At 37.4% G+C, this 16,861-nt stretch overlaps 1 long non-coding RNA gene across 1 annotated transcript; it reads left to right on the forward strand.

The window, feature by feature from the left end:
* Window positions 1–10,055: 10,055 nt before the first annotated feature.
* On the forward strand, window positions 10,056–16,641 carry LOC129150055 (uncharacterized). Its single transcript, XR_008556825.1, has 3 exons — window positions 10,056–10,264; window positions 16,205–16,249; window positions 16,558–16,641. It is a non-coding gene; the product is annotated as an uncharacterized LOC129150055 (long non-coding RNA).
* Window positions 16,642–16,861: the final 220 nt, after the last annotated feature.

A 16,861-nucleotide genomic window follows, 5' to 3' on the forward strand; every position in this document is an offset into this window, starting at 1 on the left:
GAGAGAGATAGAAACATCAATGATGAGAAAGAATCATTGATCTACTGCCTCCTGCATGCCCCTTACTGGGGATTGAGCCCACAACCTGAACATGTGCCCTGACAGGAATCAAACAGTGGCCTCCTGGTTCATAGATCAATGCTAACCACTGAGAACACCAGACGGGCTGGAGACTATTACTGTAACAATCTACCGTATGGATATGATAAATGGCATAATATAAATAGCATAATTTATTTTAGTTTTTAAGGCTAAACATGAACTTTTTTTTCCACTGGAGAGATATTAAACACTTTTCTTTCCCATAGGAACCCTGAACTCCTGGGAAGTCTTTACAGAATTTTTAGGTACCAGAGACAGACAATTATCTGGGATGAATAATACAGACAAGGGAACAAAACAACAGCAACAAAAACAATGTTTTGTAGGCAGGATAGATAAATGAGTCACAGGCAAGATCTGGAGGGGCTCTTATAAGGGTCACTTGATTACTGATATTAAAAAAAAATTATAACCTCTAAAAATATATAATAAATGATGTATACTTGCTTTAATGAGAATCAATTTATGGAATTTCAATAAATCTTACAGTTATTCTTATAAAATTCCAAATTTACTTTGGATATTTATGGTCTGAGCATCCTCTGAATTTTACAATTAAGATTAAGCTCAGTGCATAGAGAAAGTCAGGCAAATTTTCCCTTTACAGAATACATACATAGATTATATCAGATGAGTATTCTCTATAGTTATACAAAATGTATATAACTTATTATTTAGAAGTGAGGGCCCTGCGGCCACAAAGTCTAGCTTCATAGCTCAGCCCTATTTACTAACTGTGTGACTTAAAGCAAGGTAGGCAATCTTTGTAACCATTAGCCATTAGTGTTTTTTATTAAATGGTAATAGAAGTACATATCCTGAAGTTCTTTTAAGTTGAAATGAAGTCACATGTGAAAAGGACTGAGCACTCAATAGGTTTTATCTTCTATTGATGGCAAAACTCACTAAAAGGGATTGAAGTAAAGAAATTACAGCTATCATGTAATCTGTAGAAAATGCTACTCAGTTTCCAATTGTCCTCTCAAGAGAAGTGTTTTCATATGAGAACAACATACTATAAATGTAGTCTTACTTAATTTCCTTCAAACCCCATTTCACAGAAAATATCTTAAAAGAATAAATACCAAATTTTATAAAATAACTAGAAGTCCGGTGCACGAAATTCGTGCACTCGGGAAGTGGTGGTCCCTCAGCCAGCCTGTGCCCTCTCACAGTCTGGGACCCCTCGGGGGATGTCCGCCTGCCGGCTTAGGCCCTATTCCCATGGGGCCTAAGCTGGCAGTCAGACATCCCTTTTGCAGTCTAGGGCTCTTACAGTCCTGGACCCCTTGCTCCTTACTGCCTGCCCGCAGTGGAGGTGGGAGAGGCTCCTGCCACCACTGCTGCACTCACCAGCCATGAGCCCAGCTTCTGGCTTAGCGGCGCTTCCCCTGTAGGAGCGCACTGACCACCAGGGGGAAGTTCCTGCATTGAGCGTCTGCCCTCTGGTGATCAGTGCATGTCATAGTGACCAGTCATTCTGCCGTTCAGTCTATTTGCATATTAGGGTTTTATTATATAGGATTATAGTGTTATAACACAAATGCATTTAAAGTGTTATAACACAAATGCATTTCTAACACCTAAATAAACTGCTTATTAATAAATGTAAAACTTAAAATATTTTTTTGTTTAATCTGGAGTAGTAAGTAAAGTATAATGGCATTGCACAGAAGAAAGAATAACAAGTGAGAAATGAGAACACATATAGAAATTTTTCTGTATTACTAATTTTACTTTCCCAGGAGAGTTCCCTTCAACAGAAGGGAGACAATAGCATAAGTTCATACTAGGTAACTGCACTCATTGACAGCTTTGAGTCACATTATATACAGGTGTGTTTTATTTCAAATATGACTCAATTCAATGTATGATGCTGATTCAGAAAGTTTTGTGTGTTTTTTTTTAGATACATTGATAAAATGTAAAATGGCCTTACATTTCCTTGGAAAAGTGAGAATTGAACTGAGAACTGAACATTAGGACCAAGTTTCCAGGTAAAAGTTAGAGTGGGTAGAATTAAATATTCCAACATTTCTCTGGCTAGAAAGAGCTGGACATGTTTGAATAATCAAATAAGGACAATTTTGACTAAAGCAATGACATAGGAAGAGAGCATGGCCCAACATATAATGGAAGAATAAAATAGGACCTGACAATAAAAGGCCTTGCAGACCAAGGGAAATAGGCATGCTCTTTTAATCCAGGGCAGAGCTTTAAGAGGAAAAGACCTGGTTAGTAAGATCATTCTGAATATTTTTGAAGAAATAAAAAAGATGGTAATAAATAATAGATTCAAAGAAATTAGGATTTTGTGCTTTTGGGATGTTGTTGAGAAAATGATGGTGGTTTCTATTAGGATAAAAACAATGGAAAGATCACTTTACAGTGAACAGGACTTTATTACTGTTTGATTTGGTGGCTCAAATCAAGTGAGATATCCTCATAATTCCCAGATTTCTTACTTGAACTTCTGAGTAAGATATAAAGATGGGAGAATATGGAGGAAGTATAGATTTGGAAATAAAAGAGGAAATCAAACATTTGCTTTTGGATATATTTAGTTTGAGTTGTCTTTAAAAAGCTGAGAAATATTGAGAAGTGAATTTCAAGAGCTGCAGGCCAAAAATTTCAAAATTCCAGGCCAAAAACAACAACAAACAAACAAACAAACAAACAAAACCACACCTAGTAATGGAACTAAAAGTAAAGATAAAAATAAAGGTTATATTATGAGAAGAAAGCATGTTTAAAATAGGATTAATATTCAAGAGTATTGAAAGTTGGTAAAGTGTAAAATAACAGCGAAAATGAAACATTGCTATTGATTTAATGGTAGAAGTTATTAAGATCTCGGAATGAGCAAGTTCCATTGAGTGTTGTGGGCAGAAGGCAGACTGAAGTAGGTTGATGTATTTGAGGTATCAAGAAGCAGATGGAGCAAGACAGAGGACCCTTTCAAGATATTTCATTACAGTACAGAGAGGACAATGAGAGGAGCGTAGAACATTGCACAATCAGTGCAAAGAGATTCAGTGATGGAATGACTGGCATGAATGAATGTTAATGGGAAATGTCTCTTTAAAAGGGATATAATTATGTGAGATATTGCATATTGGAAGATTGTCCTTGAAATGCAAGATGTACAATTCCTTCAGTGCAGCAGAACCACAAGACAGATATAGCAATGTTTTAAGATACAGTGGCAAGGGATAGATAAAATTTTGACTTGGAAGTTTCTTTTATTTCCTCTATGAAAATTGAAGGAAGAGAAGGAAAGAAGGCCCGAGATTGGAAGAAAAGAACATATGAAAGAAGAGTGAACTAACTAGAAAATGTGGCAAAACTCCTGAACAATGTACAACATTTATAGGACTATGTGTATACATACCAGTTGTTATTGATGTCACTGATGTTTTGTCTTTGTCTTTCATTATTAGTACTCAGCTTTTTGAGTGAAAGGATTGCTAGTGTGGCATAATCTGTCATTACAGAAGAAAAGTAGTGGTTTTTTTGTGTTTGTTTTTTTTTTTTCTGGATACACAAATAAACTTCATTTTCTAGATTCTCTGCATCTAGTTGGGGCCATGTAACTAGTTTCCATAGATTAAATGTGTAAAGATGAGATATATAATTCTGGGTTCAAAGCAGTTAAGAAAAGATATGCCTTTTCCACATATGCTCATAGCAATCAGAATGGAAGGAGTTTGATAAATCCCCAAATGACTGCAAAAAGTTCTCCCTTGCCCTAACTGGTTTGGCTCAGTGGATAGAGCATTGGCCTGTGTACTGAAGGGCCCTGGGTTCGATTCCGGTCAAGGCCATGTACATTGGTTGCAGGCATATCCCCAGTAGGAGGTGTGCAAGAGGCAGCTGATTGATGTTTCTCTCTCATTGATGTTTCTAACTCTCTATCCCTCTCCCTTTCTCTCTGTAAAAAATCAATAAAATATATTTTAAAAATAAGTTCCCCCTTTTCCTTCCTTCGGCTGACTGAATTGGACAGAGATGAAAATAATAAGTTGTAATTATGATACACCACTGAGATGTGGCTTGGTTTCCAAACACAAATTGTTCTATCTTAGGTAATATAATAGTAAAACAGTCATAGCCTATCCTAACTTATTCCAATGTTAGTGTTTAATCATGTGGATTCTAAGGGAAAATAAAAAATTTTAAGTTAAAGCATTTATAAGAGAGTAATTACAAATAAAGTCATGAAAACTATGTTGTAAGAAGGAAACTAAAGTTAGAGAATTGATAATGGATAGTTAAAGATTGAAGGTTAATCAATTGATTGTCCCAATGAGTTCATGAATAACTAGATTAGAATAATTGAATTATAGGTAGAATGGTAGGCCATGGTCAAAATAAGAAATGTTTTCATTGATGATTTTTAAAAATCTGTAGAGCTTGATGGAAAAATATAAAACATATTTTTCTAACCAAGGAAATGTATCAGATCGATAAACGTGATGTTCACATGGAAGGTGCCCATGGGAAATCAGGAAGAGAGCAACAGTGGAAACATGGTAAAGTCTGCAAAGAATGTAAAGATTTTCCAGAAAGTTGGAATATGATACCAAAATCAAAAGAACATGGCAATTGGTCATGAAGCCAGGAATGCTCAAAGGACAAGGGACATTTATAGATAGTGAAGAGTGCTTTTAGAAAGATTGGATCATGGGAAATATACATAGCCTCAAGAGAATATTTGAGGAGACCTCAAAACACACACACACACACACACACACACACACACAGCATACACATATTTAAAATTTATCCCTGTCAATCCGAGGAGAAAAATAATTATGAGTAGTAGGAATCAACTTCAGTTTGGAAGACTGGTCCAGTGTAAGAGTCACAGTCAGTATTTCATATGGTCAATTAGCAGTGGTAGCTAGAGTAAGTATAATTGCAGTAGTAGCAATAAGTAAGCAAATAAGGGACATCTGGTTCTTTTCATGATGAGGCATTGGCGATTAGTTCTCAGTGTAATGATGTTACATTATTGTAACATTTGTACAATAAGGCCGGGCTGAGGGACCCTCCTTTTGGAGTGTATGAATTTCATGCACCAGGCCTCTAATATAAAAATAAAAAAGTAAAGCCCTAGCCAGAAGGCTCAGTTGGCTGAAGTGTCATCAATATACAGAAAGGTTGCGGGTTAGATTCCCAGTTAGGGCACATACCCAGGTTGCGAGTTCCATGCCTGGCAAGGATGTGTGAAGTAGGCAACTGATGGATGTTACTCTCTCACATTGATGTTTCTCTCTCTTTTCCTTCCTCTCTCTCTAAAACCAATGAAAACAATATCCTCCAGTGAGAATTTAAAAAAAATAAAAATTAAGTTAAAAAAGAAACAGCATCCTGGCCAGTGTTGTTCGGTGGTTGAGCATCTACCTATGAACCAGGAGGTCATGGTTCAATTCCCAGTCAGGGCACATGCCCAGGTTGTGGGCTCAATCCCCAGTGTGGAGGGGGTGCAGGAGGCAGCTGATCAACTATTATCTCTATTGATGTTTCTATCTATCTCTCTCCCTCTCCTTTCCTCTCTGAAATCAATAAAAATATATTTTAAAATAAAATAATAAAAAGTAATAACATAATGATGCAATATATAATTTGACTTTGTTTTGCTATCTTATTGTGATCTCTCTCCTTTGGCTCCAAGATCTTTGGTAAAGCCTTTTCATTGATACCTTGCATAGGGCTGGCTGGGAAGCTCAGTTGGTTAGAGCATTGTCCTGAGATGCCAAGGTTGTGGGTATCTCCATCAGGGCATATACAAGAAGCAACCAGTGAATGCACAACTAAGTGGAACAACATATCGACATCTCTCCCTTTCTCTCTCTCTCTCTCTCCCTAAAAATCAATAAAATAAAAATACCTGGTATGAGTATGCATTTTTGGAAGTGGGTAGAATTTTAGGAAAAGCCTAATTTTCTCACTGTAATCAATAAAAACATTTGGTCAAAAAATAATAAAAGGCATGGCAACAACACTTCAAAATCCTCAAACACTTGAAGAAGAGGAATTTAGATTTATGTGGATTGTGGAACTCTTATTTAAGCCAATATCATATTTAGACCTAAGGGAACAAAGTGGCCTTCACTGGAATATGATTTATATAAACAGAACCACTTGAGCCATATTGCAAGTTTGTACTTGACCTCTTTCCATTGACCCAACATTCCTTGCTGCCTCCCAATGCAGGTAACTCAATACCACACCCTACCATCTTAAAAGTTGTTACTGTTACTAGTCTCACTATGAAGAAATGGAAATTTAAACTTGGAAACATTGAGTAACTTGAAAATTTTTAGAAAGCTGGTGATTGACAAAGTCAAGCTCTGAGCCAAGGTCTCTCTATCTCCAAATTCTATTAGTTTAACAACTATATTAAAAAGACAGTTTCCTTAAATATTATTAAATACACATATGAAGTCATTAGGAGTTTTAGTTTTACCTTCATGTGAATTACATAAGATTATATTATAGACACAAGTTCCTGTTTATCTATAATAATAAAAGTGTAATATGCTAATTAGACCGGACGACCTTCTGGATGAAGCCGGGGCTGCAAGGGAAGCCTGGGTCCCGGGTGCCAGAGGGAAGCCAGAGAAAGGAAGGCCTACTCTTGCATGAATTTCGTGCATCGGGCCTCTAGTAGAGACATAAAATCAAGTGGAGATTCACTGAATGTTTATTGGAAATTTTCTATTCCAGCACTAGGCTAGAAACTGTGATATTATTCTGAATATCTGAAAGTCCTAACTTGTGAATGTATCCTCTCAGTCTATCGATTCCACTGGTGGGTGTTCATTGTTGTATTTAAAGATGACTATTGGAACAGCAGGTGCTAACTGTGGCTGAGGTACAATGTGAACTACCTGGGCATCCCAGGATCATCATTATGCTGCTTCAGTTGCATTTGCCACATATAAACAAATTATCACTCAGGGACAATGCCCTCTATCTTCACAGACATGAATGCAATCAGGTAAGAATCAGGAAGAAAATAGACTTATGTTCAAAGTATTGTATACATTTGACAGACACTTATTGACTGCATACTGTATGCCATGTACTATTCTAGTGTTACAGATATAGCAATGAACAAAACAAACAGAAATTCTGCCCTATGGTAGCTTACATTACAGTGGAGTTTATCTACCTTTACTATACTAGTCTTCATAAAAGGACAGTAGCATGGTGGCAAATACATGATGCTGTTCACCCTGGCACCTTTGATTAGATTGTATATCCTTAGCTAGAAAATTAAGCTAGAAAATTAAAATCAAGTGAGGGACACTTGAAGGCTTAATTACAAAGCAATGTGTACACGTTTAACAGCTATTCAAGAATTTATCTCATTAGATATTATCTTGTGAATTAATACTGAGGAACAGTACCGATGTTACCATTAAAAATTATTTGCCATAGGTTCAAGTTGGCTGTTCTCAGAAAAAATGTTTGCAACTTTTATTGATTTAATTTTAAAGATCTGTGATGCATGACTCTCACTGGCCTCCCATAGGGCCAATACTTTTGGACTGAAAAATAGATTATCCATAAATATAAGCACTTTGATGATAAAAAAAAAAATCATGCAAAAAATACTAGAACTCCATTATTATGCACAGAACATCTTTTCTTGGAAATAAAGCATGCTCTATGAAAAGAGTAAATGGTGAAGAGTCAGACAATGCAAGTGTTAATTAGAACTATACCGTTTAAAACCATGAAATCATTTTCCCTCTCTGAAGTACTGTTTCCTCATCTGTAAATTGAGACCAATATTTCTGCTTCTGTCGATTAGAGAGCTATTCTGAGGATCAGTTGCAAAAATATGTAAAGTTTATCTGAAAACTGCTCTTCAAATATAAGACTACTTGGCACACAGCAGACATTCAATAAATACGTGCTGACTGAATGGAGATTTTATTAACACTTTTGCATCCTGGATTGAAGTGTTTTAATTCATTGTAGACACAGAGAACTAGTATTTGAAAGTAGCAGGGTGAGTCATTTATATTTGACAGATAATCAGATTGCACTGCCCAGTTTAATTACAGTCAGGGACAAATCTTCGTGGGGAGCTAAATTTATTGTAGACGATGAAGTGCAATTTGCACAGCCTTTAGTCTCACAGTGTGCACTAATCACAGAAATGGAAATCTTAACTCAGTTAAATGTAATACAGAAAATGGAGCCAAGTTGAAGTATGTTGTATTTTTGTTTTTTTGGGTTTTTTTTGCCACTAAAGCTCTAACCCTTCAGATTACTACTTTTGATAAATATTCTGTAAATATAAATAAGCGAAAGGATTCCATAAATTTTATGGAAATAGAAAAGATTTTGAACCACACGTAGCTAAACCATTTTCTAAAGTAATGACTGTGATACTATTTTTAATTATATCACTACAGTTATTATATTGATTATATGCATGTATACTTAATGGAAATAGGAAATCAAGCTGCCTAATCAGTATTTGGCTTTTTCATTGCAATTGCTCTCCTTACCAGACTCTGTTTCCTATAGCTGCCCTAGATTAATGTGGCATGTTTTTCCTGAGTAATAGTCTCAACCAGAATTCTGATGACTAAGATAGTCAACTACTATCAAGTCACTAGTGGTTCCAACACCCCAAATCCTAAGTTTCTAAAGTTCCAATTCCACCATGACCCTGCATGATGATTTGTTGTGTTCTCAATGCTCATCTGAACTATCAAGGAAAAATCCACTTCAAGTAAAACACATTCAAAAGATCTCCTGAACTGAAGGCACCTGCCACTGCTTCCCAGGCTGACATTAGGGAACCTGTTCAATCAGACAGGGACCTTCTCAGGCACCAACTGGATGTTGGCAACTCTTCCTATTTGGTTTAATATATTTCAGCCAACAGTTATGTGTGACTCCTGGGTGTGATGTTCATACCTTTTCATTAGAGTGAGGAGAAAGGCAAATGCATAAAGAGTTATTTTAAATGAAATCGTTAAAGGTGATAAAGAAAAACACCGAAAACTGCAATGGGGTATATTAATTTTGAGTGGTAGAATCTAGAAAAAAAAACTATAGGGATGAAAACAGTCATCCTGGGATGCAAAAGAAAGGTGGGTTTGGGGAAGCGGAGATGATTTAGGGGGTAGGAGTCTAAGTAGGAGTTATAGTTAAGCTAAGGAGAGAAAAGCAGAGGTCCCTCATCTATTGAGGATGGTTTAAGATAAAGAGGTGGGTAATGAGGCTGAAAAATAATTGTCTGTTTTCAGAAGAACAGTTAGAGAAAGGATGTACGATCGATTTTGAACTCAAGCATTAACCAAAAAATGTACTGGCTTGTGCTACTCCAAGTGTGGTCTGTGAATCCGTGTCTATCCATCATAGGTTACCATTCAATGAGTCAAAGCATCTAAAAACACGTGCAGCAATTGCAATTTTCCAGAGTATTTTATGTCTATTTATGCAAAATAATCTTTTTATTTGAGATATAGAAGCACATGAAGTTGTAAGACATAATATGGAGAGATCCTATGTATACTTGACTTCATTTCCCCCAATAACTTGTGAAACTACCAGGAATATTGTAACCAGGATATTGAAATATAGTCAAAATACAGAGCACACCCATCATCCATCGCACAAAGTTCCACATGTTGCTCTTTTATATCCGTACCCGTTTTCCTGTTGCTGTTGCCCTCTCCTTAACCCCTGGCACTACCGATTAGTTCTCCATTTCTGTAATTTTGTCCTTTCAAGAATAATCTACAACAAGTTGCAGAGTATGGGAACTTTGGAATTCTAATAATAACAATATTTGTACTTTATATGTATTTTTAAAATCTCATGTTTCTGCTAATTTATTTTCATTGCATTTTATTGGGCCACAATAGATTTGGCTAAAATCCTGACCCCTTTTTTAACCAGGAATAATTTGAGAAGCACTGGTGTGGTGCGGTAGCAGCCGGTGATAAATGAGGACATGCGGAAGGACAAGGCAGAATAAGGCCAGATAAATGCCTTCACGGTCAGTCTGGGCTCTCAGTTATTTATCAGCCCTGGAGAGCAAGCGAGGTTTCTGCACCCCGACTGCTTCCGTCCACTGCTGCTGCTGGGGCTCTCCCTGGAGGCCCGCTCATTGACAATGTTGCCAGAGGTAACTCACACGGAAAGTGACAACCTTAACAGCGCACTCCAGAAATGTTCCCAGCAGCAACGATCACAGTATTCTTTATCTAATGGATTCCTCAGCATTCCTCTCTTCTTCCCTGACTTCCATCATGTCAACGTATTTTATTCTTTCCTGTGCCCAAGATACTACCCTCCCTATCTTCTGTGCTGACTCCTATTTTGAAAAATTGTTATTACATGTTCTATCCTTAAAGTCACATCCGTCTAACCAACGGGTTATGAATTTGGTTTTGGTCATGGATCTCGTGAAAAATCAGTGAAATATGGTATAGAAGCACCCCCTTTTAAAAATACCATGAACACATGCACTTAAAAATTGACTTTACATTTGTCTACTACACACATAATTTATTTTCTCTTTTTTTGTTTTTAATAAATAAGTTTTCGTATAATAATAAGCCAGGATGAAAATCAACTTTGTATCAGTTACAGTAATATCCCTTAAAAAGGCAAGACACGTGGAAATCTTTGAAGATAGTCATTCTGACCACGCTAGTTGGAAAATAGAGGTTATAGATTTTCCAAGGGAAAAAAGTAAAATAATATATGTTTTCAGGCAATACTAGAGATGCTACTTTATCCCTGGGAAAGTCAGAAAAATAATTCTGACTCCCGGGAAGGAAATTGTTAGACCCCATCTTGCCTAGCATATTTGCAGCTATCTTCTACCTTGAGCAGAGCATGTGAACTAAAATCAGTGATGGCTTAGGGCTGCAACCATAAGATTCCAAGCATGGGGCTACTATAACACTGAGGAAGGACAGTCATCACTCCATGAAGAAACACTGCATTCTGTGCTGAGATCTAGACACCAATGAATCACCCCAGCAGTGATGAAACCTCTGGCTTTGCAGAACTTCATAACTGATGAGGGATACTGCAAAAGGGCATGGTGAGCAGTTCTGTACCTGTATGGAATGTAGGAGTTGGATGCCAGAAATATCAAATTTTTTGTGAAACATTCTAAGGTAGAAAGAAAGGAGCAAGATTCAAGGATAGATATTTGCACTGATTGCCATTAGGGGAATCAAGGAATATTGAAAAAAATGAAATGGATTGTGGGGGCCTGATGCGGCGGGGATCTCCCTTTTCCGTGGCCAGCATGGAGAGAGATGAAACTGGTTCTTGATAGAGGCGTCCAGGGATTGAGAAATAAAGAAATAAAGAGACACAGAAGTAGATGCAAGCTGGGTCCCAGGTGGGTCACTGACCTCCTCTGCTGGAGAGACAGACGACCCCCTGAGCCACGCAGCACATTTATTTATACTCCCATATACAAGGCGGGTTCACTGAAAAACTTAAGATTAAAGGAGCTTGGGAGGGCCCAGGTCTATTTCATTTCCTCTTTTCCTGTGCTAGACTGGTTCCACATCTCAAAGCCCTCTTCCAGAACCTAGACAAAGGTAAGCCAGGAAATGACAACACCTCTGCACTCCTGGGGCGGGGTGCAACTGACATGACTCTCTCAAATATCTTGGGCTTAATCAACAGCAAGCTAAAGAATGTCCATGTGTCTTCCCAGGGGGCCCTCTACATCTCCCCCATTTTTAATTTTTTTTTTAAATTTTGCATTTACAGACCAGAAATAAACATATAAGAATGAAAAATGTTTGAGTCCCAATTTCAATGTCCAGCAGTTCCTCGTGTGTACATGTCAGCAGTGATATCTGGATGGCGGACAAACGGTGGCGATGCAGGCCCGACCGTCTCTGGTTTGGTCCTGGGCATCCTGCAGTGATGCACTGCTGCTGACTGCTAGCATGGCAAGGTGTCATCAGCGTCTTCCATCCCTGGACTGTTTCTCCTCTTGTCTTCATGGCTGGAGCATTCCTGTCAATTCCTCTCCTGCAGGAATCCACATGGTCTTGGAGTTGTTTTCTGAAAATATACAAACATATTCTCGACCAAAAGTTAGTAAAACAATCTTTTCTATAAATTTGACTTGGGATCCTTTTTCATTTTTTGCCCAAAATGATTTTCCTTTGGCTTATTCTGATACCAAGTGTGTTTTTTCATAGGTGTCCTGCTCTTAGTATTATAAATGAAAATTAGTTTTCAAAGTAAAATTTTTTCTGGATATTTTTCCTTACATAATATTTTTTCCACTATCCCCCCTTTGTTTTTGATTTAATTATTAGGAGGCTTTTGCAAAATTTTTATAATGCAGTCTTGATCACTTTAAATTTTAATTTTTTTGCACAAAAATATGACTGCTTTTAGGTTCATTACATGTTAAGTAATTTTACCATGAAATGAACTACCAATAGAAATTTTAGTTAATACTTTAGGAACAGCCTTTTGTACAATTAAATTTTATTGAATATTCAATTATTTCATTTAGCCAATTTAAATTAATCTGAAAATTTGACTATTTTACTGTTAAAATTTTAATACTCTTAACAACAATGTTAGTTTATCCTGTAAATGTTAAATGGAAAGGTTTATTTGCATCCTTGAGAAAAGCCCTGAGCATTCCTGGATTTAGGCTGGATTTAGACATAGGGCAGCTGCCATGGGCCAACTCTCTGTTGCCTGGGTCCCAATCCAAGCTGGGCCATGTCTCTCTGTTATATGGGTCTCTTTCCGATTTGAGCTGGGCCAAGTCTCTGTATGTTGCCTGGGTCCCGATCTGAGCTGGGCATGGGAAGCGCGAAGCAGCCATGGGGCAGGAGACCTCCCTCAGAAGGGGCGAGTGTTCAGGCCCCTGCAATGTTGGGGAGGTGAGGTTCTGTGCCCCACCTCTGTTGACCCCCTTTTTCTCTCCTGATGGCCCCTTGCGACTGTGCCTATCTTAGGTTGTTCCTCCCTTGAGGAATCTTACCCGTCTTTGATTAACCAGCCATCCTCCGGGGCCAAGCAGGGTGATGTGAGGTTCAGTTCTGTCTCCTTGGTAGCCTATGCCCCTATGGCCTCCATGCCCAGCACCTGCCTTGGGATCCCCTCGCCTGCTGGCGGGGCCCTGGCATTGATCACATATCTTGGGGAACCCAGGTTTCTTCTCCAGGGAGGGCCCAGCTCACGCCATTGTGCGAGAGACAGATCCATGGTACCAGCCACCATGAGGCTTCAACCTCAGCATGAACTGAAAACTCAGGCAACAGCTGTGGGAGGGTCCCTCTTGGCAAAAAGGACCAATATAGAATGCTCAATTGCCTTCCCAAGGGGGCCTTCCACACAGTGGAAGGGATTAAATCCTTTCATATCCTTTTTAAATTGCTGCCAATCATTCAAAGAATTAGTTTGTAAGTTTGTTTGGTATATGCTGTTGTAAAATATCAAAAATTATAATGACATTGTAGAATAATATCATGTAAGGATATCCTTTGCTCTAGGCCATGGCAATCCAATTTCAAACTGGCTGTCAATTATTTAGTTACTCTGTTTTGCCATTTTTGGGGCCAAAACCTTCATAACATTTAAAGTATATTTATTAATTTTTATTTGATAAGGCTTTCCATGCAATTTCAAGTATATTAGATCTCTTTTTAAAAGATTTCCTTTAAGAAGAGAGGATAAATTTCTTGTATTACTCCGGGCCCTTGGAGCTTTCCAAGAATCATCTCTGTTAAGACCTTGAAATTTTAACATGGTAAAAAAACCATCAAATATATATATATATATATATATATATATATATATATATATATATCCGTATATGATTTATAGATTATAATACTTTTTTATAATTATCTTAATATATCAAATTTAAACTTTTAGAGCTGGCCAGTCAAATATTTTTAGCATGTCCTAGATTAATAACACAATAACACTTTATATTTCTAAGAATAAATACAAGACATAATCAATTAAGAGCTTCAATTCTGTCCTCTAGGTTTCATGCAATGCATACTCAGATCAACATTTCAGTATTATAACAATTCAATACATTTAGATCTTTTAAATTTATCATTTGATTTAGTAAACTTCCAAGTTCTTTTTAAATTTCCAGCCGATAGGCCTGGACCAGCCTCTAAATTTCAAAACGGTCACAATTTTCCTGCTGGGGAAGTCAAGAAGCAAACTCTCAGCCATTCATATGTAAACTTGACTATTTTCTTCCTGCTATTTACTTGCCTCTGGCGGGAAATTTCAAGAGTTACTTTAGATGTCTTGGAAAACTGGCCTGTATTTCTTTCTCTGGTTCATCTTCACCATTTTTAAGGCCAAAACAGTCTCGGGTTTTTATTCTGTACACAGCAAAAAGTTAAGTTCAGCTCAAAACTATGCACACTCGTTTTTAAACTGGCCTTTTCCCTTTACATGTGCACAGAAACCCCAGATGCATTTATGAATTTGTAAAAGCTTTAAGTCATTAGCTGGAAAATAAATAAAGATGGCGAAGATGAGGCCTCTCAAAGTGGCCTTTCCCCCACCTCCTTCTTTCTTCAGGGGAAGTTTCAGTAATGGTCTGGCATCTACTATTTTTATCTTATTTATTTTTTCAATTTTTATTTGTTTTTTTTTTTATTTTTTAAGGAAAGAAAAAGATTTTTTAAGATAAAGAATTATTGGCAGTTGCTGAGAAGTTCCTTTTAGACTTTTTCTACCTGGTTACAAGTAGTTTACACATGGAGGCAGAGGAGGTGCAGATGGTATTCTTTGAGACTTGCACCCTTCCAGTGCACCCCACATAGACATTCTTAAGCTCTCCTGTGCTGAATCAAGGCCATCACCATTTAAAATAGGAATTTTTTTTTTCTGGACTTTTGCTGAGTATTGGTCACACAACTGCTTTCTAACCTTTTCCCAGGTTTCATCAACAAAACTAAAGAAAGAAATCAAGAATCTGACTATGCTTAACAGCATCTTTGAGCTCTGAGCATAGTTTAAAGCATTTAGAAGGATTACCCACGTTTTACACCCGGTTGATTTAATTTTTACAACAATCCACTCCTTCTTACCTTAAGTCTGTGGTGCGTGCACACTTCTAGGAGCGATCCCTTGCCTCTTGCCCCACGTTGGGTGTCAATATGTAGGGGCCTGATGCGGCGGGGATCTCCCTTTTCTGTGGCCAGCATGGAGAGAGATGAAACTGGTTCTTGATAGAGGCGTCCAGGGATTGAGAAATAAAGAAATAAAGAGACACAGAAGTAGATGCAAGCTGGGTCCCAGGTGGGTCACTGACCTCCTCTGCTGGAGAGACAGACGACCCCCTGAGCCACGCAGCACATTTATTTATACTCCCATATACAAGGCGGGTTCACTGAAAAACTTAAGATTAAAGGAGCTTGGGAGGGCCCAGGTCTATTTCATTTCCTCTTTTCCTGTGCTAGACTGGTTCCACATCTCAAAGCCCTCTTCCAGAACCTAGCCAAAGGTAAGCCAGGAAATGACAACACCTCTGCACTCCTGGGGCGGGGTGCAACTGACATGACTCTCTCAAATATCTTGGGCTTAATCAACAGCAAGCTAAAGAATGTCCATGTGTCTTCCCAGGGGGCCCTCTACAATGGATATGATTGTTCATACTTCAAGTTGCCTGTATTAACTGCATATTATTAATATATCTAAACAAAGACTTTACTAAACAAAGATTTATTTTCTTCTGATCTTTTTTAAATAAAAAAAATAATAATCAGTTGATAAAAATACCAGAAATTCAAGTCAACAATTATAATCTGTTTGCTCAAAATTATTTCAACAAAACTGTATTTATATGACACAAATAAAGAGTTCAATGTAAGTATGCATATCATCTTTTTAATTTAATCAGAAAAAAATTCTCATTTTTAGCAACAATATTGAAAACACTGGTTTACAAACATATTGGGAGAGAAAATGTGACCAGAGTTATTTCTCTCAGTTCACTCTGCAATGTGAGCTTAATATCATTTCTAGAATTCAGCAAGACTGGAGTTGAGCCATGCTACTTTAAAGTTGGAACCATGTTGCTCTTTGTCCTCAGGTCAACGGTGAGGCCACCAATGGAAAGTTATACCTCTTTTCTACGGTAATTCTACATTTTTAATTTAATGTAACCTAAAAAATAGGACAGCATTTTCAGGTGTTTGGTGTCTGCAGTTCTTTCTACCTGCCAATCTAGAAGACTGTAATCACCCTCAAACCTGAACATCAGAAAGTTCATGTGGCTAATTTAATCTCCTTTTCCAAGTATCATTTCAGTCAAAAGAGTTTATAGTTTATCATCAGTATCCATAAACCTGAATGCAATTTTAACTAAAGAATAAATTATTCATGTGATGAAAACATTGCCTAGCTCATCGGGTATCAAAGTGCTAATACTTGTATTCTCCTCAGAAACAGAAACTCTGCGAGTGGGACCCAGAAGTCTGTGTTTTAACATCATGCCCTGCGGTGGATGCTGCTGCATGCACATTACAATTTGAGACACATCTCTCTAAGTAAACAATCTTCTAACTAAACTTTGCCATGAAAGAACTGCTTCTAGTCAAATTGTTCTAAGAAGGAGATCTCTTTTTCTTTTCAAAATAAAAGATAAAACTTGTGCTTGAAGTTCAATCAAGTTCTTTAAGATTTTTTAACTCTGGAAACCCAGGAACTTTCTACACGTAAATGAAAATGACATATTATGGCACCATTT

The sequence above is a fragment of the Eptesicus fuscus genome, chromosome 8 (genome assembly GCF_027574615.1).
Source record: "Eptesicus fuscus isolate TK198812 chromosome 8, DD_ASM_mEF_20220401, whole genome shotgun sequence".
NCBI lineage: Eukaryota > Metazoa > Chordata > Mammalia > Chiroptera > Vespertilionidae > Eptesicus > Eptesicus fuscus.